Consider the following 25,436-nt stretch of genomic DNA (forward strand, 5'->3'; position numbering starts at 1 on the left):
GTTATAAAATAAGTCCATTTCTTAATAAGCAATCTTTTTGGAGATTTGCGCGGACATATATCTAGTTATAATAACGACTTTTAAAGGCGACTGTCACATGACCAAGAAAAAAAAAAAGTAGCCATGGTACATTTGTATATATGTACACAATAAAATTTGCATAACAACAAATACATTGTATACACATCTTCAATCTTCAACTGGTTGTGGGTATTGACTGTGTAGTGTGTTGGGGGAAAACCCTAATATTTGGCATTTATCTGGGATAGAGCTGGCCGGAAGGCTTCATCTTTCACACGCCGAGTTCCTCGTGGTTTGCCCATAACCAGTCGTGGTATTTGTTCAACATGTGATCAGTCGGTTTCACCTGGATGGCGGGACAAAAGAAGACACAGCGAAATATAATATTCCTGGTATCATTTCAATTCAATCCAGTTCAGTTCAATTCACATTTTGTTGCAATGATCACAAGTTCGTTCAAATACAAGTCAGTGTCATACAAAATATAATTGCGTATAAGTATACTTTGAAAGCGGAATAGAAAAAAGAAAATGAGCAAGTGTATAACCTACAATAAACTGTTTGTTCTAAATCACTGTGCAAGTGGAAAAGAGAGAGCTCACGTAAAAGACAAGCTGAAAGATTATGTGGACCACTCAATTTATTGGAAGTAGGTTTAAGAAGAAGAAAAAAGAAGGTAATGGTATGGAAGTACACAGAAGCACATACTTGCACAGGCACACAAACGATCGAAGAAACAAAGGCCAAGACATGACAATGATCGTGTGATTAATGTGATCAATGAATGTGATCAAAATGATCGTAACATAACTACAATCATCGTAACAACAATGTTATCACCCGCAATCAACGGTATTATAGGCACGACACCTTCAGACACAACAATATTTTGTTGTTCATTATCGGAACAGACTAACAGTTATACAGTGTTAACGATGACAAATGATACAGAAAGAAAAGTAGCGAAATGAATGAACAAATTTAAAACACAGACACGCAGAGACAGAAACAGATATTTTTTACCTGTCTCCATTCATTTACACAGAATATTCTGTACGAATCGTTGCCATATTTTCCGATACCATGAAGCTCGATGGGGTAGGTCCAATCCTTGGTGAGGAACTCGTCTGCATTTATAGCAACAACAACAACAAAAAAATACCTAATAAGATATAATTACTTTCATTTTTTTAAAAAGGAGACACAAGAGAGAGAGGAAAAGGTAATTATGTGAAAACCGCGAGTGCATAAGACTGGTCAAGGTGTGATTTTATTTGGCACTGTTCAAACCAATACAGGTGATAAAATATCATTCCTTTCACTAAGATAACACGAAATAAAAACTGTAATTGGTGTAAGTCTCCACGACTACAAAGTGATTTTGTTTGTGCGTGTACTTGTGTGTTAAAGGGACTGTTCAGTACTGGTTGAGGTGTGGATTCATGTTTTGAACATTCCTAAGTGAAATAATGAGAAACCTCTTATGAAATATGAAAGAGCATGTAATTTTGAGCAGGATTCAACGTTTACTTGATGAAAATTGGTTTTCAAATGGCTGAGATATCCAAAAAGAGTAATAATAATAAAAGGCGACAGGCCACGCCTTTTATTAGGATCTCTTTGGTTCACCTTGTTTTTGGATATCTCAGCCATTTGAAAACCGATTTTCATCAAATAAACTTTTGATACCCCTTAGAATTGCAAAGCTCTTTAACATCTCGTAGAGTGGTTTCTGAATATCTCGCAAAACGTTAGAAGCTAAATCCTCACCTCAACCAGAAATGTACACACCCTTTAAGCTGAGCCACGAAACGTGACGCCATCACTTAGGCCCTACTACGCTTTCCGCAATTCAAATTTTATTTTATAAAATGGAAATAATCGGTCACTGTTAATGGTTTAAGGCAAGCACAAATATCTAATTGTCCTTAATTGACTTGACTTGACTACTTGACTTGATGTTATCAATCAACTATAGAAAAAAAAATGACAGTCGATTGCAAACGAAAAGTATCTAACCGCTCTTCTAAATCGACCGATAATAATGACTACAGAGGATATCGACTGATAGCAACTATGTCGGTCTAATTTATCAATGGAAACCCCTTTGGTGTTAGCACTGCTTTCCCTAATGACTCAATCATTGTTATTACCCAAGCAGTGCCAGATAATTGTATTTACGTTCGAGTCAAGAACCACACTTATTATGATACAGAAAACTTTGTCAAAGGGTTTTATCGCTGGCCAGGAATAAAAACCAAAGATCTTCCGGTTATTACGAGTCCATAGCCGTAAAAGGCATTATGGGTGATGTTCGCTATTCCGAAGATTTGTTAATCCGAAAATGAAATAAGGTTCATTATATTCCAAAACACTTATTCCGTAGGCCTATACCTATAGATGTTCGTTCATCCAAACATTTGTCGCGTTATTTCCGAAGGTTCGTTCATCAAAAAAAAAAAAAAAAAAAAAAAAAGATGTATAGTTCGCTAGTCCGAAGGGTCGATAATATGAAAAGAAAATAAGGTTCCTTATTTCGAAGAATAGCTAATAAGAAAACGGGGGGGGGGGGAGGCGCGTACAATCGAACCTTCGTTATAACGAACGTTTGTTTTTTGTTTTTTCATTCTTGGATCAACGAACCTTCAGAAAAGCGAATCTTATTTAATTTTCGGATTGACGAACACAATTTCTTTACGAGAATCATAAACCTTCGGAATAAAAAAACTTTGAAATAACGGCCTTCGGAAAAACGAACTTTCTAAACGAACTGTAGCCGGCAGTATGACGCGGTGCATGTTCTTGAATTCTACAACTAGGAACTAATTACCATACCTAATAGCACGGCTAGTTAGTGGTATATAAAAAAAAAATAAGACAAAATCTCCAAAACGTTGGCACCTGAAAAACGGATGAGCATCTTGGCTCTCTTTTCAAAGAGACCGAGCGGTTGTAGCAGGTCTGCGATTTCCCTCCAGTCCGCCTCCCTGGTCTTTTCCGGTGTGTCCCACTTCTTGAAGAATTCCCACACAACTGGGATTGCCTTCTTCCCTAATATTTTAGGGAAAAATATGAAACAAAGCAATGGCGAAAATATCCAACAAATCTCGCATATCTTGCACATCGTTTACAGATTCTTCAGACGATCAGGTTCTTGGTTTTAGGGAAGAAATGTTTCTCAAGTATCAGGATTATGATTCTGATCGATCATGATACTACATGACCGTATTGTCTGCTTAATTCGTTGCTATATAAAGCAATCTGCGCAACGTCGAGAATTCAGTAAAATTGTAGATAAGGGCTTTGATAACGGAAAGACAGAAATACAAGTATATCAATCTGGAAAAGTACATTAAGAGGACTATTAGAATAAATGTTATTTGCTCATCTTCTAATGCTGTGATATGTTGTCATGACGTAAATGGTAGAGCGTCACCAAGTTGGACTAATATTGAGAGACACATTTTTAGATCGAAAACATTAAAAATGTTGCTGTAAAAGCTATCAATTATTTTTTTTTTTTTTTTAAACCAGAGATCGTATTTAACTTCAGCTGCGTAATTTATCCTCATGATATGGCAACACTGGAATATCGAATAAAATATGGGGTCCCGTCAAGCAAGTGAAGGGTCACTGTTATACCTGTGGTCCGGTTGAGGAAGATGGTCCCAACAAGCAGCTTCCACGGGTCGTGGAACAGGCTCTCCTGGAGAAGATTGTACGGCGAGCGCGGCGGGGTCCATTGGCGCGCCGACCTGTTTCCGTTGCGGGGGTTACCAGGAGGAGGGAGCGAGACACTGTTCCGTCCAAAGTACGGACTTCTCCTCGATGACGGTGAAACACCTGTGGACGAAGTCGCTTTCGTCTTGCTTGTCGGTGATGAGGGAATGCGTGAGCGATTACGGGTAACATGTCGGGTCGCGGCCGATCTTGTCGAGCGTTTTTCTTTGAAAGTCGAAAAAGAAATTACAGCATGTAACAAATAATGAGATATTGAAGGAGAAACACATGACTTGATTGGGCTAAACAGACTTACTTTTGGTTGACAGTGTGTACGTTATTATGGCGACCCTGTACTTATAGGCCTACACTGTACAAGACCTTGAAGCAAGAGCGGATACATCAAACTAACACAGAGGTGATGAAAGGAAAGTAGGAACGTTGCTCAATACATGTATGATATACATAATTTGATTCCTGATCAAACTCCATTTATGCGGTATTTTCTAGTCACGTATTTAGATTGATTCAGACTGAGAGAGCTATTATATAATAATTAGCTAGACATCTACGTATCCAATTATCCGTAGATTATGTAGATTTGTCTAGATTCGTGTAGGCCCACATTTATCTACTCATTTGCTAATACTGTATAATTTACAGTGCCTGCGTATTAAGCAAACCCCCCTAATTGAATGCATGTATATAATCAAAGGACTTATTAGGGGATTGTTGAATACGCAGGTACTGTGCTATCAAGTGACACGCATTATTCTAATTGGAAATTTTGATAATCTTAGAAATCAAAATAAATGAGATGAGAAACTTTTTTCTGTCGTTTTCCCTATTTTCATGCAACATCGGAAAAGGCGCAATGTAATATGAATATGAATGTTCGATATGTTTTCCAAAATATATAAAGATAGTCTTTACTCCCTTTCTAGATTTTTCAGGAGTCCAAAGAGAGAGAGAGAGAGAGAGAGAGAGAGAGAGAGAGGGAGGGGGATTATAAGATAATATCAGAGAGGTGATTTTCTTCTCACTTCCCTGAAATACCGGGTGAAGTCACATACACCCTTATTTGTTTCTTTGTTTGTTTTGTTGTTGTCTACAATATTCTCGGAACATATTTCATCGTTCTTTATTGGTACTCCTTTAAAGGAGATTTAGGGAGCACGCATGCTGTCTCTCCGATCCTCCCCACCCCCCTTCCCCGAATACCTCACAATTACTCCCATCAGCAATAAAATGGCGGTGAAGAAAACGGATTTTTCATATCGCTGTTTTATTTCCTCTCCGTATAGGTATTTATTTCAGTATGGTACATGATGAATACGTCTTGCGTTTAATACTCGCATACATATCCCGTCTTATAATCTGGAAAAGAAAATACAAGTAATACCAAAACACCCCCCCCCCCCTTCAAAAAAATCTATTAAAATAGTTATTATGACCGGGCCTACAAATACAATGTATAATATTGCTTCTGCATACGTTTTTCTCTATCACTGCGTCAATCAAATGCTCCTGTTTTGCTTACCGGAGAATCAAAGCCACGAATATCAAGTATACATAATTATCTCTTATCTGCAGTATTTTCAATGGAAAGAAATCTTCAGAAAAGCCCCCTTGAAGACAAATGTTCAAGAGAAAATCATAACTTGATTGATTATTTGCTGGAACAAATCCGTGATCATTAATGTCTTTTTTTTTCTCTGAAAAAAAAAAAGGAAAAATAAATTATGTTATGAAAAATAAATGAAAAACATAAAAACCGAACAATATGATAACGATGGGATTATACCCTGATAGCTTATACATTGCAGGTCTTTGTTTATTTTTAACAAAATGAAGGGCAGTCTTACTGTATATCATTATCGAATACAGCATATAATGATACATCGCATAATCCATAGATGACTGCATATTTGGTTTGGAGGTAAACAAAGGTATTCCCTGGAGAGCGTAGTATTATACGTAATGTATACGGTTCCATACACCTGACATACTCAGATCAACACCGGGGGCGGTTTCAATACACTCGAAAATCAATCCCAAGTTCAGTCCAACTGGTCTTAGGGCCAATTTTGGGATTAATCATGCAGTCCTGAGAAGTTAGGAACTGTTTCACTAAGCCATTTTATTTTGGGAACAAGAATATTCCGGCGCCCATCTTGCCACGTCCACGAATACATCTTGAATGTCTACATATCCTTGTCAACCAGATCTGAATCTGTCTCATTTGTATAGAAAAGTTTACAGTTTGGCTCGATATACTAGTTCCCAAGTTCCCATGTTTAGTGAAACAGGGCCCAAGAATTATGGAACTTGGCTTTTATTGCTTGCATGGCATCTCAATCCGGAATGGTGTTTGCACTGTCGCAGTTACACATAGTAACAACTTGCCGTAGGTGGCAGCATTCAAAACATCGTGAGCTACTGCATGGTAAATGTACATGGCGTGACACTGCATCAGTTTTAGCGAGAAAGAAAAATAGAAGGGATCTGAAATTGAAAGGAAATATTTGTTATATGTTGTTTGTTGCGTTGCTAGATTCTCAACATTTTATTTGGATAGATATACAATGCATGTACAATGTACAATGTACAATGTACATACAGTATATTTTATTCACTGGAGCATATACACTGTATTGCATTTTACAGACTTCTTGAAAACAATATTATACTGTAGAAGATATTCTGACACAACTGTGCAGAGCATGGAAGAGACTATGTGCACAGTGTTCATGCGCATGGCTACAGAGCAGCACGGGTGAGACAATTTTAGGATGTCTGCAGCTAGGTAGAACTCCAGTCCTTTGTGTGTGTGTCTGTTTGTCTGTATACAAAGTATGTGAGCATTTGTCTGTGAAATTCTTTTTGCTGTTATGCACTTGTCCAATCTGTTATACACCTCTTCAATTTGCACCCCCTTTTTCACACAAATGAAACATTTCCTAAAAATGTCGCCATGGCGACTGGTATGCCTCCGCCTTAATGTATGATTCTCCTTTATAGGTCTATAGTACGTCTTGACAATGTGTGATAACAGTTCCATCTAATTGGCAAAATATTAATGTTCACTTTCCTTGAAATAGGTTTATTTGGATGGATAGCTACATTTTCTAAGAGCATGTATTTGGGGATTTGAAGACTTTTACTTAGCTTTTGACCCTTTTACAATTCTATGCATTTAGTAATTTTTCATGGTATAGAGAAAAAGTGGAATTTCTGTATTAAATACATTGTAGTATATTGTTAGCACTTTGACTTGGCCTTTGACCCTTGTCCTTTGACCCTATGACCTTAAAATTCCCAAGAGAATCACTGTCGGGCAGAACATTAGTTTATGATGATTTTTTTTCCCCAAACGTTTCACGGTTATGCCTAGAGCCACTTCCGAAATATGAAGGAAGAAGTGAAATTTAGCACTGTTCAATTGACCTCTGACCTTTGACCTTTTTGGCTAAAAACTTCCTCGAGAATCTCTATTGGGTACGGTAATACATGTACACACCAAGTTTCCAGAAAAATCCTGCAGGCATTGCATAAATACGATGGAAAAAGTAAAATTTAATGAGTTGACCTTGACCTTTGACCCCCTGATCTTTGACCTCATGACCCCCAAATTCCCTACATAATCACTGCCAGTCAGTACATGCATATGTACTATGTTCCATGAAGACACCTTGAACCATATCTGAGATATGGAGAAAAAAAGTGCAATTTTAACATTATTACTTGACCTTTGACCTCATGACCCGAAACTCTCACTCGAGAATTTTTATTGGGTAATACATGTAAACACTAAGTTTCAAGAAAATACCTTCAGGCATTGCGTAGATATGGGGAAAATTGTGAAATTTTGAGCATTTGACCTTGACCTTTGACCTTGAGCACCTGCACCCAATAGCTGACAGGCACAACTTCACCCCCTCATACATATACCTGCCAAGTTTCATTAGGATACCTCAAGCGGTTTTTAGTTATGCTGTCCACAAAATTGATTACGGACGGACGGACGGACAACCCGAAAACATAATGCCTCCCGCGACACTTTGTGGCGGAGGCATACAAATACTGTAAAGCAATATTTTTTTTTGCGGCATGAATTTTTCACAATTTGGAGGCGACGGTCTTTTCGTAGCATGCAATTTTCGCAAATTGCCACTGGCAATCAATGCATGTGTAGTGTAGAAGAAGTTTTGCATGCATTGTACTTTTGCGAATATTGGCTCTCACAGAATTCACAAAATCAGAATGCATGTGAACATTATATTTTTTGGTTTTACAGCAGTTGCTGTTTTTGGTTTTGGTCTTTTGTTGTTCTGTTTGCTTTGGTCATTTCTTCGTCTGTGTTGTCTAGCGCAGATTCATGCAATGCTGAGCCAACCTAGCTTGTGAAAATGTAAAGAAAAAATGATGATGAATTGAATGTCATGTATGTTGGAAAGCGATGCATTTACATGTATCCCCCTTTTCTATGCACTTTGCTTTAGTTCTTTTTTTTTTCTTCCTTCCTTATATTGTGCATAACCTTTCCTTCATCCTTTAAGTACATGTACATTGTGTCGGCCAATGGTAATGGATGGAAACATAATATGATGCCAAAGTTACAAACAAAACAAGAAACATGCATGCCAAAATGGTGTAAAAGTACAAATCATTAAGCAGTTTAATTAAATACATCATGGAGCATCACATATTCATAAGCACAGTTGTACTCATACAATGTACATGTCTAATTTCTTGAAAGAGAAGAAAAATACCAAATTATCCCTAATAGAAAAAAAGAAGGAGGGAGACAACACAGCAATTCATCACTATTTACCAGGTCAGGAGAAGCCGCTGACAAATGTAAATCTACAAGTCTACAACTAGCATATATCTGGACAATGCCTTGACAAGAAATACAATTACCATTCCATGAAAATCATACATGAAACTACATTTTAGCAAGCTGTCTATATAGTATGAATTCATAAAAAGACGATAGAAATTCAAATATGTACAGACATTATATTACAGGAAAAAAGTAACTATCCTGCATGTGAAAATATATATATACAGATATATATTCTCTTCTTCAAATAGTCAGATGTATAAATCTAATTTCTGAGTATTCATTGCAAGCATTTAATCTACAATTCATCTGTATTTCTACATTATAATTTTTGGTGAAATGTGCAGATACCTTGAAACAACATACATTTGTACTACAGTTGTATCTTTAACACCTACAGTGTGTATACAACATTTGGATTAAACCATTGAGTCAGGTGTGGAACATGGACATAACTTGGTACACTGCACTGTCAAGCCAGAACAAATCATTGAGTACATGTACCCATATCACCTAACTCAATGGCAAAACACAATACAGCTGTACAACCATACCTATGAATGGCTAGTGATGCCTACAATGTACACTGTATTTGAAAAATGAAGAAAAGGCCAGCATTAGAAAATACATCTTCCTCTCAGAATGGACACAAGGATTTAGCACAAAATGTTATTAAAGTGTTACAAACCCAAGATCAATATATTTTTGCTGTAAACCCCTTCCAACATCCAAAGTGCCCCCCTCCATTTACTCCGGCCACAATCCAAACTCCTTTATTCATTGTTTTTTGTTGTTGTTGTTTTGTTTTGGTTTTTTCGTTTTGTTTTGCTTTTGTTTTGTTTTGTTTTGTTTTTTTGTCTGACAACCTTCATAAATGCAAAACCAGACTGTTGGGGAAATAAATGCCAAAACACATCTAGCACACTGAATCCATTGACAGAAGTAAGGGCTGCAGTGCAGGCTAGCAGGGATATGCCAGCGCTTAGTGAAGTTAACCTACGATTCATATACCAGAACCCCCAATTCAAGACTGTATGTACACAAGAAATTCAACATGCATTATTTGCACACTTGATTTAGTTAAACCTATTGGAGGTACTACTTGAAAGTGTCGCTGACATCTCATGCAATTTACTTGCCAGTGACAATGAAAGGGTTAGATGACAGTCCAGTTTGTATGTGTTGTGAGGAAGCAAACAGGCAATGACATTAACACAAATTAATCATAAAATGAACAAAGCTTTGCATTATGATAATTGACAAAATCTTAATCCCATAACCCCCGCCCCTATCCCCAGGATCAAATTTTACAGATAGCATTTCAGATATGAAAGTCACTTTTCATTTTTCTGTTACAGTATATGGCACTTGGCACACAAATAACACTTAATAGAGTCTCAGGGATTCTAATGTTGCAAAGAAAAATATCTACACAAACCACTATCACGCTATTCCTTTGTCTAGTACAACTGCATGTCAAACAAATAGGGGATAATATTGTAAGCATAGATTTAACAATACATGTACACACTATCATTTTCCAAAAGATGACAAAATGTTCCCATCCTTTAGATTTTGAAATAAGGAAAAACAACCCACTGAGGACGAGTGCTGAGTATACTCGGGCAGGTGTCTAGAGAAATGCGTGCTGTAGCAAAATCAGTCTGTCTTCAATGGGTTAACATACACACATTAGCTGTTTAAAAAAACACCGAACAAACAAATGTAGAATAATGCTAAAAATCTTTCATTCCCTGCCCCTGCATGCCATCACCCCAATTTCTACAATTTTGGTACATTGTACTACAGATTGTATGTTACAAGTGACACTGCAATATCTGTGCCAACTTATCCCTGGAAGCAGATCATACATTAATCAGCTTTAGGTGATTCATACTGATGTTCTGTGCAGTAGCAATATTCCTATAAAGCATTCTGTTATGATGGGTCATCCTAGCTTGCTCTTTTGCTAGGTGTCTGAATTACTCCAGAACATTGCATAGATGATTACAGCTCATTATTCCGAAGGTTCATTATTCCGAAGGCTCTTCAGTCCGAATATTCGTTATTCCGAAGGTTCGTTATTCCGAATTTCACTTTCGGATTAACAATTCTCCGGAATAATGAACCTTCGGAATAAAACGACAAATGTTCGGATTAACAAACCCTTTTTCATTTTCGGATTAACAAACCTCCAGGTATAGGGATTTTGTGTGTTTCGGAATAGCGAACCTTCGGAATAACAAACAGCACCCGCATGGACAATGACTTTAACCACACATAATCAAAGACACCGTTTGAAAACTTGTAATACTGTGCTACCACACTGTAAAACAGTGTCTTGGATGTTTTACAGTGTGGTGGCATAAATTTAACAAATTGTCAAACTTGGCTGACTGACCTGCATTACGATGTTCAAATGGATGAAAAACACTCCACAGTACAAAGTGCTGTACACGCCAAATATTTTGCGAGGTTTTTATTTTTACGAATTTTGCAAGTTAGGTGTTATTTGTGAATTGAAAAACACACGAAAATATTAACTCTGATCCCGACATGGATGTGACATGCACACATATTTTTCTTTGTTCAAGGTTGTACCAATGTGCTCCATAAGTTCACAAATCTAACCACTCGCCAAATTGTGGGAAGTCCCAGTTTGTGAAAAATTAGACTCGCTAAATATATGGCGTGTACAGTAGGTATTGGACAATTATGCTGTAGTAGCAATCATGATATGTATCTCTCAATAAATCTCCCTGTGCTGATTAAAGCCATTCTGGAATGATTCATTCTATCATTACTGTCCATTGGAAGGTGCGTTTGTTATAACCCAATCCATTTATAGATTTTCACTTCTTTGAAGAATTTGATAATGATATCAAGCCAGTTCTGTTCAGCTTTGTTTACAAATAATAGCAGAGACACTGGTACCATACAAACAGGCAGCCCAGAGTCTCTAAATTGGAAACAGTTCATGTAATGTGAGATTTTGTGAAATGTATGGCGTGTGACAAGTCACCTGGGTCCCAGTTCATAAAAGGTGCTGGTACAGCAATATTTGCAAGAATAACAACTATTGGTAATAAAAGCCAAATGTTCAGGAAGAAGGATATTTCTTATTAACGTGACACTAGCCATCGCAGCAAGAATTGTTCTCATATAAACTTTTTTTTTAAAGATATGATCTGGAACTCTGGTAAGGACTCCTTCCAGGGAGAAAGAGTGGATAATTATGGCATAGTGTTGCACTAAGTTTGTAACTCATACTGTAAAACCAGAAACATTGGCAGCATGAAACTATCACGAATAGGAGTTGATGGCCTTTCCAGCAACATGAAACTTTCGCAGATTGCCACTGGCATTCAATGCATTGCATAGACAAAACCTTTCACTTACACTTTACTTTTGCCAATCTTGGTACCTCAGGAAATTCAAAAAGTTTCATGCAGTTGAAAATTAACAGTTTTACAGTATCTGACTCTCCCTGTAGAAGACAAAATAGGTGAACCCCCAAAGAAGGCAGCTGTGTACAGGATGTGATAGGGAATCTACAAAATATATGCCATGGTCATCCATTGAAATGATATATTTGCACAGTCCATAGAATGTTTATGAACAGCAGTGTTCCAGTCCAGATACCCCATGGTACACGTAACGGCATCATGCAAGTCCTATAAAAAGGTCATGGGCTATGCAGGTATTGTGTATTGGTAGGTCTTTTTTTAAATACTGTCCAGTAGTCTTCCCCTAGAACCAAATGATACCCATTCATCCATGCAGGTGCATGAACACAATAGTTATCAAAAATTAAAAATACATACACACAGAAAAGGGCAATTACAATAAACCCCCTGCCAGGCAAATACACAGTGTAGCTCCATTTGGGTTTTACAATTCCTATACACCAATCATCAGCCCCTTTGAGATTACTACAGCGTAAATGCAGTCATCATCCTCACATCATCCTCCATTATTAGATGTCATCCAGAAACAGAAATTGACAGTTTGCTTTCAACTACTTTCAGGGATGCCAAGTTCAAAAAAAATTTGTGAGTGAGATTTTCATGACTCGGCATCTCGGTATGCGAATGTGCGCGCGAGCGAGGGTGTGGGAGGGTCCCCCCCCCCCCCCAAGTCTCACGCAGAATGCGTGAGAGTTGGTAGCTCTGTAGTTTAACTACAGTGTAGTTAACGCATTTCCTCACTAGTTTGACAAGTCTGATCTCATGTCTCATTTGAATTGACCATCATCATTCCTAAAGAATTCTGACACATCCCTTGGCAGAAAGCCAAACTCTATCTGAAATGTGGCAGCTGTACTCAAAAATTTTGTTTTTTGTTTGTGTTTGTTTGCTTGTTTGTGAGTGTGTGTTTTTGTGTCTCTTCCTATCTTTAGCTTTTTACTTTACCAAGAGTGAAAGTAAATGAGTGTAAGATTGCAGCAAACCCTTTCTGAGACTGACAAACTGTGTTACAAAGCCTGAAATATTGTGTTATTCCTTGGATCTACTCCTTAAATATTCTACCCTAGTGACAAACACAAAGTTATCCCTTTAAAAGTCAGCACTATCAAATATGTATATCAAGCAAATACATGTAGTATGCTAATGAAGCTATGGGATACAACACTGAGAAAAGTTGAATAATTGCCTATGTTGAAGGTCTTTTCAAGTCTTCTTCTCTTTATATGCTACTGATTTTAACCCTTCATAAGTCAAATTTTCTCGAAGTCAAAGCTACTTCTTTAGTCCAAATAGATTCGACTCAGGCAATGTTGACTGTACATTTTAATTCAAAAATGCAAATCATAAATATGTCAGTTCTCACTAAAAAGAATAAAAGATAAATACACTTCAACCTCACCTATCAGTCAAATCCAAATAGACCAGAAAAAAAAAATGATCTACCTGAATTCTGACTTACACAATACAATTAGCACATGTTCATATCCATCTGGGGTATAATTTTTCTTTGACTTAGCCAAGTTTTCCACTTGAGCTAGGTCAACTAAGGGGAGGTTGACTGTATGTGACAATCTAATTTCTATTGCAAACTGCAAGCTATTTCATCTTCCAGGGCTTAAAGTTCCAGTCACATGCATAAGACAGAGTTAGACTTCAAGGCAAATATTATCGCAATGTTGCAGACTTTTTACAAATATGCAAACAACCCCACCTCAACTGGGAGAATATGTTCATCACAATCATAACAAGTCTCTTTCAGAGAGTGGACTCCACACTAAGTACAGGCAAAGGCCATTTAAATACACCAAGAATCTCAGGACTATTAGATTTTTCTAGGTATTATAAAATCTCATTAAAATTGATACCCTTCTACAGATTGCTACATATATACACACATGCAGGATTACAGACTGTTGCTACATGTCAAGTCCCACTTGCAGTTGAGTGAATCACATGGTTAGTACAAATTTGTGTCATAAACGAAGTGTGTCAATATGTGTTAAATGAATTAAAATGAATTAAAAGGTCCTGTTTACCTTTGGGAACAGTGATTTAAAAAATGTTCAAGATATCGCATTTGATGCATATGTGTAGGTCTGTTGTACCACAAAACATCCTATCACATAAAATTTTCACAATAAAGCCCAAGATATAAAGAGATAGTATCAGTATTTTTCTCATTAACCGTAACTGTAGACAGTTTAGTCTGGCAACAAATTCATTATAACTATTGTTCACATTTTGTGTATTTAACAATATTACTTAACATTGGTTATATGGATTCAAATTTTTACAGTGGTTGTTTCTATCCCAAACTCACACTTAAGAACTACTTTAAAGCACTAATGGTGGGTTTTTGTTTCATCTGCAAATCGAAGGTTATGCCTTTAAATATTAAGACCACCTGATTGTTTATTTGAATTTTCAGTGGGGGGGGGGTTCTTATCTCTTCTGATGATGTTCTATCTATGCATTCATAACATCTATATGGGAGTGGAAGCATCTGCTATTCTATGCCAAAGAAACAATCATTGTAAACAAAGAAACCAAGTAGGGAAATACATCTGTAGTGACTGTTTCACCAGTAAAATTCTATCGAACTAATGATATCTACATATTAAAATCAGCTCACTATATTGAGTGAGTTGTGCAAATGACATCCATTTTTAACAAAGTCTGCACTAGGAAAATCCTCTCAATAACAAATCTTGTTGTATCAGTGTTGATTGTAATCCAGTTTGTTTATATATCATGTTATGCATATTTTCTTCCTTCACAACTCAAAGTATTTCTTGTTTCCGGGCAGAAACTACGCAGCAAATAAGGACATTAAAGCAGATTTTACGCAGTATTATTTCTTGGATAACATTTGTGAAAATGACTCTTAGCAATGACATTAATCCCCTCCCAGTGCTAATGTTGAGAAATAGTCACTGTAAGCCTCAATCAGTCACAAAGAATTAGGTGTGGCATTACATTTGAAAAAAATAGTGCATGCAGTACTGTAAAAGTGGAATTTACACGCGAGTAATTTTTCGTGCTCGGCCGGGCAAGATGAATTTTGCGTACGTTCTTTACAATTCTGTGGAATCAAAACATTAAAAAGTGTATACGTGTACATGTATATTAGAAGCAAAAATATTCACTAGCTTTTATTTTTGCGCCAGTTTCTGGTCGCGCAAAGTGCTAAAACTCCATTTTCCTTTACCTTGCCGACACAGTGACACGTGTACATTAAGGTTTGAGGATTAAGGTTTGATATTTGGGGAAACAGCACACTTCATGCACGCCATACCAGCAGGCAGAAACATAATCCGACAGTAGAAGTTTTGCGGTGAATATTGCATGAGCAACTCAAGGCCCACTGAGTGGAGCATTTTCCTCTTTACAGGAGGGGGGGGGGGGGAATTCAGCCATATTTTTAGAATAAACACAGAGATTTCTGATGAAGGGCTGTGCTGTATACAACTGAAGTACAAGGGCTTGAAATGTCTCGCTTCTAACACACACGCTAGAACAATGCAATTAGCTGTTAATCATCATTAGTCATCATTCTTGTATTTCATAACATCTGCATCTCTTCCACTAAAATGTGACACATGCAACAAACCAAAAGCACATCTTCCTATTGAAATGCAACACTTCATTACCCTGATTGCATCAAATTTCTCAAGTAATCCTTTCCTGCAGCCAAGCAACACTTACATTCTCCCTTTCCCCCTCTCCTACACATACACAGGAGAAGTTGCAAGCATGCTACATGAACATGACTTAAGTCATATACATCAAGGTTCATAAAATTTGGCTAAAGTCCTCAAGTCAACTGCATTCTCAGGAAAAACAAAACAAAATAGAGAGGTATTATAATGGCAAATAGAAGGTATTCCACATGTAATTGGTCTACTCAGAACATCTAGTTTTTCGCACCTCTGGGACTTCTCTTGGGTGAAAGCTCAGGGGAAGCTGCCTCCTCTTCCTCCTCGAGACCACTACCCTCGTCAAACGAATCCTCCTCATCCTCGCTCTCCGCACTGCTTTCGTCTGTCCCCTTCTGCTGGAAATTGATCTTCACTAGCAGTTTCTGGAATTTTTCCTGCCTGTTCTTCTTCATGCTCGCCTTTTCCGGGGGCGGCATTCGCACTTTGCGCGGCTCCTTCCCTTTCTTTTTGGGCAGGGCAGCGCTCTTGGTCGGACTCCTCCGCTTCCGCTCCCGCACCACGATGGCCTTCTCCTCCCTTGGCTTCTTCTGCTTCTTCGGGGAACCCCTCGGCTCCCGAGAGTTGGATCGCTTCGCTGCCGTCTTGACGGGGGACTTTGACCGCGCCCTCGGCTGCTTGTTTGTGGGCGGGGACCTAACTGCAGCCGGGGTGGCTTGGGATTTCAGATTCTTGGGTTTGAATATAAAGTCTGCAGCAGTATATGCTGATTTGGTCTTGGCCAGGTGATCTGTGACTTCCTTCATGGAACGCAATCGCTTGCCTTCAGGACTGCAAGGAGAAGAAAAGGAGAAAAAAACAACAACTAATGACCTCACGTCAGGGAAAGAACAACTTGATAGCAAGAAGTGATGAGGTTTTTGGGTCTTTACACAATATCACTACAAAGCTAGCAGCAAGAGGCAGTGATGTTGCCTTCCGTTGCAAGGCCACGAGAGAAGTTTTATTTTCATATTCATTTATCTTTTCCAAGAATGTAAACTATCCACGATATAGAGATGTTGCAGGCTCCAGACACCTACAATAATTTAAACAGAAACCTCTAACATGAGTGACTAAAACTATTGAAAAGCAAACCTAAGCACCCTTTGCACAGAGGAAATATTCCCTGATTAATTTCTGTCAATCAAGTTATACATTATTAGACTTTCCTAGCAAATAGTAGAAAATAACATTTTAGCTTCACATCTTTCACTTTTGATTCACCTTTGACCTCCCATAAAATGAAATAAGAAACCACTTTCGTGATCACAGTTCTGTTGAAATCTTCTGAAATATATCTGGTACAACCATTTAGCATAACAGCAGATGCATGGGCCCTATCGCATGCAGGACCTACACGACAGTACCCGACTTGAATGGTGACAGGCAGTAGAAATCTGGTTTGATGATTAGGTACTGCTATTGTTGAGACCTCTGGCCTTACTATTCAAACAAATCTTTGACATAAAAGGGCACAAGTGTTTCAATAGCTTGGTTGATTAAACTTTGGCTAACCCACATGAACCAAAGTGTTATATAAAGCTAGAAATGTTGCTATGGCAACTGGTATGCCTCTGCCATATCGCATTGTTCTCCCAATAGGTACTAGTATAATAGTAAATCTTTTCACAGGATTGGCAAAAAAATGAAGTGACAAATTTGAAAGTTTGGCACAACCACAAATGCGTTGACTGTTTACATTCCTTGAGTCAGATTTCATTTGGATGGCTAAATTGTTTTAGAGAACAAGAATTCAGGAATTTGAGCATTTCACTTGACCTTTGACCATTGCCCTTTGACCCCATGGCCCACAACTTTCTTCAAATAATCACTAACTGGTAATATCCAATTTTCACAATACTTTGAGCAATTGTCAAAATATGGGTATAGATAGTGACATCTCAACATTTTCACTTGACTTTTCACCCCATGACCCAAATCTTTCCCAAAAGAATAATTTTGCAGAATTTTTACGCATCTATGTACCTAGTTTATCAAGTGTATGGATTGAGTAATCTCAAAGGTATGGAAAAAATAGTGTAATTTCAGCATTTAACAGTAGAATTTGAGCCTTTCGAACTGACCTTTGGCCCAAGACCTAATAATTCTCAGCGAATCATTGTCAGGCATTACATGCATATGTACTAAGTTTTATCAGGACATTAAGCCATTTCGGTGATATAGACAAAACAGTGAAATGTTAGCATTTTCACTTCCCCTTTGACCCTTGACCCCATGGCCCAAAACATTCCCCATAAAAGGATCTTCACACTAAGTTTCATAAAAATTCCTTCAGGCATTGCAGAGATATGAGAAAAATAGTGAAATTGTACAAATTTCACATTGTCCTTTGACCTTTGACCCAAAAGTTGATAGGCACAGCTTCCTCCACTCATACATAAATTTGCCAAGTTTCATTTGGACGTCTCATACGGTTCTTAAGTTACGCCGTCCACAAAATCCATTATGGACGGCCAGACGGAAAGGACTGACATCCCGAAAACATAACATCCCTGGCGACACTTTGTGGCAGTGGCACAAAAATAATCCATTATTTACCATTCATGACTACGATCAAATGGTTCCAGTAGCAGAACTAAAATCTGACCAGTGTGTGTTGAAACATTGAATTTGGTCCCTTGCAGGTAGGTATGAGTTCCTTGGATACCAGCTCGCAGTGCATGATACATGACTATTGCTATCATGAATATTCATTGACAGTTTCCAGACATCTGTGCCAATAGGCGAGCAAAGAACAGCAAGGGTAAACAGCAAATGAGGCTCTTTTGGGGGAGATCACACTGGAGCCTGGAGCCTACAACAGAACAATGTTTCAGACTTAAAGTCAAGGCATTCATTTCCTCCATTTTCTGCTCTTTTTTTTTTTTAATGACAGTGGCCAAACATAACTTAAATATGAGTTTCATGTTACTATTTTACTCAGTACGATGTAAATAAATAAATGCATAAATGAATAAATATAATGCATGAAATAACTGAAAAATACTTTTTACTTGGCAAACTTGCCTCTGGAGACCAAAAACAAAGCATTTACTCAGACAATTGCCCATAACTTTGTCACTACTGGACAACTCTCTCATCACACATAGTATGCATAACAGCTGCTTAACAACCTTGTGAGGTACACATCAAATTTGCCTGCTGATGCTCCCGACATTCTCTCAGTGATTTTGCGCTTCCAGCCTGGCGGGAGTCCAAACGTTACTAGGTCCACCTCATCGTCCCCCTGCTTCTCTCCGGCCTTGATGGACACCGGCTCCTCCTCTAGCTCCGTTGAGGTTACCCGGCGCTTCTTGAAGGGTGCAGACACCTGACGCTTGTATTCCACATCTTCTTTCTTTGGCGGTACCTCAGGCTTATCCTTGTCGGGTCCCGGTACCTTCGTTTCATCAATGATGAGCTCACCATCCTCGCTGTCCCTACCATCCATTGGAATAGGTGAAAAGCTTCTTTGCTCTTTGGGCGGTTTAATAGATGTCAGTGGAACGATCTTGCAAACACTGGTGCTGTCGTTACTTGAGTCAGATGATTCAGATCTAGGGGGAGGGGCAAATGGATTCCTGTGATTACAAAATGAATGATGATTACAACAAAAACTCACTTGTTCTAAAGGATTTTTTTTTAATCACTGCTCCCAGTATTGATTAGTCACTTTAAAACTGTTACAGCAGATACTGATCCACTTGCAACTCACACCCGTGCAAACTTGAAAATATATTCAAATGACCCAAAACCTCAATTTACCTCATCCTCAATGGTGCTCTATCTTATAAAAAGAATAAAAGAATGAAAAAGAACTAGAAAAGCACTCGGAGAGCGCAGACCTCTGCCAGGCAGCTTATTCTAGCTGTGTGGCGCCTCGCCTAATCAGAGCACACGCTTTAGAGCACATGTGATGCAAACCTCGAATATGCGCAGCTTGAACTCCCAAATTCATTGACCCTATCTGCCAAACGATAAAAAATCCTTCAAAAGTCCATAACAATTTCTGGATCACTACCAAATTTAATCATCTGTATCACCTTTTCCTGCAAGTTTCATCCAAATCTGTTCACAACATTTTAAGTTTAATATTTTGCACACAGTCAAACAAACAAATGTCAATGAAAACATAACCTCCTTCCTTGGCAGAGGTAATAAAGTGTAGTAACTCTAAAACTAAATGACATACTAGGCCCTTAATATCAAAATGTATACTGAACCCAGAAATACTAGTATTCAAATTTGCTCCCTCTAGCAGGCAACAATAGGAAATGATCAAAATATTTCAAACAGCGAGTGTGAAGTGAAATAGACCTTCACTAATTTGTTACGAACAGGAAGTTTAGTAAGAAAACTTGCAACACATCACAAAACAGCATAAGAGTGCTTCAGTGCACTTCAGAATTTTAAATGATTGCAACCTTTTGAGGATTGAGCTACTGTACTTGATTTGTTGCATGAGGAAGGTGTTAAAGCATCATGGAGTGCAAATCTCGATTTTGTCTGAGACATTGCAAGCATAATGCAATAGTATAGATCATATCCTTCATTAATGAAATCCTGCTGGATTGGGTACTTCCGACTGATTACAATCAAACGCAACGCTACGACTGGGACTTCGTTTGCTAGCAAGTGCAGCCCTTAGCTGAAAGACTGGTCTGCATCTTTAAATCGCGGATATGCTCTGCAGAGACTACAAACTGGCTTCACAGAGAGCAATAGAGGAGAGCCAAAAAAGCAAAAAAAAAAAAAAGATTTAAAAAAAATCCTCCAGACAGACAGATTTTTCTGTCTAGCGCAGCCTTGGCCCTGCACACACACATGCACATTTAAATGAAGCGCGTGAACAGAGCCATATACCCATGGTATTTGTGTGTGTACGAGTATGTACAGCATACAGAGTATGAATAGTAGCGCATTAAAGCCACCCCTGACTGCTGAGATGCTGCGCCAGCTGACTGGCTGATGGGATGGCCACACCACCAATGATCGCGGAATGGGGATGCACCAAACCCAACGCTGAGCCTCGGGTTAGTTTAGAAAGTAAGATCTTGCAGTTGAAACAGGCGAAAAAAAAAAAGTGAGGAAGAAAGACGACGAGAATAAAATGGAGACCATTTTTAGAAAGTTGTCTAGAATGTACGAAAAATAGATTACTTCCACCATGATGTTGCATACGCAATGATTGTACGTAGACCACCTACGCCTATACTGCATTGCTTGTAATATGCATTTGTGGCTGAAATTTTATCCATAATATCCAGTGACTCGGGCCGTGGCTACAAGTTAACAACCACATGCGTGTGGCTGGACACGCGTGTGGTTGTATACACTACCTTGTTATACTGTAAAACACAATATATTTGCAGCATGAAAATTTCGTGAATTGGAGCTGAGGGCCTTTCTCGCAGCATGAAATTTTCGCAAATTGCCACTGGCATCCAATGCATATTATGTGAGCAAGAACTTTCGCGCGCATTTTAATTTCCCGAATGTTGGCGCTTGCAAAATTCACGAAATTAAAATGCATGCGAACATTCCTCATTTTCCAGTAAATAGAATCTACCAAATTAGTTCAAATTATCGCTGAGATCGCTTGCACTGTGATTATGTTCAATACACGCAAACACTGACTGACCTGATCCCGCTGCTGCGATCAAGATGCACTTGCATTAGAAAAAGTTGCAATTAAAAAGTAATATTTCAGTAGGTCCTAGATGATCTGTACTATTAATAATCAGGTCTAAGTAGTAAACATAGACATCAGTAGATAAGAGTCTCAGAAGTCAGAACCTATCGAACAAGTTAGACGTAGACTTAGGTCTAGAAGTAGAACATAGTTTCTAGTAGTAGGCTAGTTATAGAGTCAGATCTAACACAGTTAGAAGATTCGGGGTCTATGCTCGAGGCAGCATTCATCATTGTGATCGACTTTGCTTGCAACTTTCTTAGTGAGATCGTGAATGCAACCAGTAAAACTAATGCCATTTTATGCGAAAAGTCAAATCATACTCAAGTCAGTTATCCATGGACCATAAATCAATTCCATGGGCATGGCATTAGCAGTTGATTAGTGTGACTTATGAGAGTGGAATACGGCGACCAAATTCGAAGCGAAACTAAATCTAACGTTAGATTGATTCTAAATTCATGACATTAGGCCTAGGTTTTCTAAATGAAAGTTGCTTCTCGTACATCATACATGTCTAGAAAGTAGTATTAGTAGTAATAGTATAGACTACTCACAGTAGGCGTAGGTAACCTACGATCTTTATTAATCATAATTCAACAACTCGTGAAGACGGGTGTGGGACTGAGGAAATGATAACCACCGTCCCGATTCGAACAGTCTAACACGATAGCAGAAACTTCAAAAATACTTCTTGCAGTTATTGCAAATCATCTCAATGAAAACATATTTTCGTATATTTATGAATATCAAGCCATGTCGTATCATTCGATAATACTGCCATAATCCTGAAAGCCGTTTACGCACCCTATTTCTTCGGTTGATTTGGGCTGCGAACCCTCCGAGAGCGCCATTTCCGTAAGAACGGTAATGAGGCCCTCTACGGTGGTTACTAATGTTGGCGGAGCAAAGGATAGTCCACTGATCTCCCCTCTAGATCAGTGGGATCGTCCGAATCAAGACAAAAACAACAAACAAGATGAAAGTAGAAGTAGAGCGACTGAGTTGTTCACACACGATACCCTTTCGTAGAAAGTTCTACGCGCGTTTACCACTTCGAGAATTTATTGTACGCCCCTTCTTACATATTTCTGTGTTTTTACCGGTCCAAGCCTGTCTGTACAGATTGACATTAAAAGCCTGGTTCGACCCTCCTCCATAAAAGTGAGATAGACCGGCAAGAAACAGAAACAATAATTATTAAACAAAGAGTAGAGTTTCGTATCAGATCAGGGATCATTTCAAAACGTTATAGAGGTAATTATTGGAAGCAATGTTGTCTGAAGGAGATGGGTTTCAAGTTCCTAAAATTAACCCAAAAACGCGATTGAGAGTTCTGAGCAAAGTACGTTAATAGGTTCTACAGTAGGCCCTATAGAACTATACGCCTTAGCTCTTTTACAAAAAGTGGACAATGAATAACGGAAAGCCATTGATAGAACTTTATGTTCTGCTGTGGGAGATGACATGATATGGATCATGATAGTCTACCTATGGGTCCAAATTATGATTAAACGAGAAAGTGGGCCTACTTGTATACTGTAAAACATAATTTGCGCCATGAAATTTTCGCAAATTGGAGGCGACGGCCTTTTTTGTGTCATGAAATTTTCGCGAATTCAATGCTTGTAGTGTGGACAAGAACTTTCGCGTGCATTCTAATTTCGTGAATCTTGGCGCTCGCGAAATTCGCGAAATTAAAATGCATGCGAAAATTTCTCGTTTTACAGTATAAATATGCAAAACATAATATTGCAAAAGGCCTATACTGAGGGGAAATGGTGAATGGGGACGACTAAGCAGGACAAGAAGGTCTTTAAAGGATACTCAGTAATTTGCCCTAAACTCGAATATGAATTTAGTGAGTGCAGAAAATTTAGCCGTTCACATTTTCATAAAATTTGAAGAAGTTATTGAACAATTCATTCCGTTCAAACAGATATTTTTTTGTGTGTGCTGTCATCCATATACGGCCAATCGCTTGCAAAAGAAGTCTTCAACATTTATTCATAATGTCACAGAGCTGGAATGAAAAGAAAATAATTAAGAGGTTCCTACATTATCTACGCTTGCTTTACATAAAAAAAAATACATTTCCTCCATTTTACTGACATTACATACATATTGTAGCGATGCACATATCTAGGCCTATAAAGTTAGCTGTTTCCCTGCCTTTTAGATATTGCTTTTTTATTATGCAAGAAAACTAAGATACGTAGGATTCTCTATATATTCATGATTCTATGTGATATAGGCCTACACTGTAAAAACATCGGTGTTAGATTTAACACCACGGGTGTTAAATCTAACACCGATCAAACTTCAATAAAGGACCACACCCATAGGTGTTAAAAATGCACTGTGATGGTGTTGAAAAGTGTTCACCTGTTACTTCGTGGTGTTAATTTGACACTGTACCTGGTGTTATTTTGACACTGTACTGGTGTTAATTCAAAAATGACACCACATGGTGTTGATTTGATATTTGTTGGTGTTAATATCAATGGTTTAACACCCGTCCAGCTTCAATAAGAGACCACACCAGCTGGTGTTACTTTGGTGTAAATTCATTTTCACATTTTTTCAAAAATCTAGAATTTTAATGTAAAATTCTTGATCGTCTTGTTTAAATTAAAAATCAACAAGAAGTGCAGTTACTAAGAAACTCTTCAAAAAACAGTTTAAAATTTGGAAATGACACCCGGAGGTGTTAATTTAACACCATAAATGAGCACCGAAAATTTAACACCAGCTCGGTGTTCACTATTTAACACCGGACTTTTTGCAGTGTATGGTTTATTTCTACTGATGCAAATCAAGATTGTACATATGATATCAATCTCAAAGGAATATATATATATATATTCCACGGCAATATGAGTAACGGCAATGAGAAGAGAAAAATCTCTTTGGCAGTGTATTATCATGTCAAGTGCAATACTGCCATCTACGTCCATTGACTACAGGCATGAGAAGTGTTCGCGAATCTCGGTGCATGGTCACGAGCGGTCATCTTTTAAAATTTGGAAATTGTTCGTTGTGCTGCATGAGTCTTGACCTATATAATTGCGCAGGTTTTGCTGTCTGCATTGTGGGTTATCTTGCAGTTACGATCTATTGATTATTATCTCTCCGTATAAGTTTAAGATCTTTATAGTAAATCACATGATCTATTTTGTCCATGTTCCAGAGATCTTTGTTGTTGTTGTTCTTGTAGTTGATGCTGTTTTGCTAATTTATTATGATACCCAGTGAGACGTTTTCTAATAACAAATGGCCAATTTATGCTCGAGTATAACCTCAATGAAATGTCATTTTTATACTTCAGTGCATTTATCTAGTAATCTATACTTGCTGGACTGGACCATTTAGTCAGGTAGTCATCCATTTCGAAATTAATTTGATTTCATTTCATTTCATCAGTCATCTCTCTTAGAGAAAATTGCATGCAAACAACATGACACGATAAGATTATGATCACTGTGGTATAGTGGATAGAGATCTGGATTGTGAACAGAATGACTTGGGTTCGAATTCTGGGGTGGTGCGTTCATCCTTGGACAGGATGCTTGGCCCACATTGTATTAGTTATATTGACCAAGATATAAGATGGGCATTTGAACAATAACCATATGTATATACCAACTGCAGTAAAAAACACAAATCCTGCGCCTGTTCACTTGGTTTTTTTTTTTTCTTTTAAAATTTGGGTTGACTTTACTTTAATGGAATTGTTATAACTATATTAGACTGTATGTGGTTTGTGCGAAACGTGACAGATTAGGTCTTTGAAGCTGATCCACGGAATTGAATGAATGTATAGGCCTATACATTTTCAGCTGTTTTCTTGTTGCTGTTGCTGTTTTGCAAGTATTTTTTCTGCTTTTTTTTCTCCCTACCGCGTCCAAAGTTTTGAGCATAATGATATCCCACTTACGAGCTTTTAACAGTTCAAATATGTATCATTCACACAGAATTGACATCATGTTACT

The 25,436-nt window shown here is 38.0% G+C and overlaps 1 pseudogene; it reads right to left on the bottom strand.

Annotated features, from left to right (window-relative positions):
- Positions 1–292: 292 nt before the first annotated feature.
- On the bottom strand, positions 293–22,311 carry LOC139719946 (uncharacterized; annotated as a pseudogene).
- Between the last annotated feature and the right edge of the window lie 3,125 nt (positions 22,312–25,436).

Source organism: Diadema antillarum, unplaced genomic scaffold (genome assembly GCF_040938485.1).
Source record: "Diadema antillarum isolate AM-2024a unplaced genomic scaffold, OU_Dant_1.0 scf00000117, whole genome shotgun sequence".
Lineage (NCBI taxonomy): Eukaryota > Metazoa > Echinodermata > Echinoidea > Diadematoida > Diadematidae > Diadema > Diadema antillarum.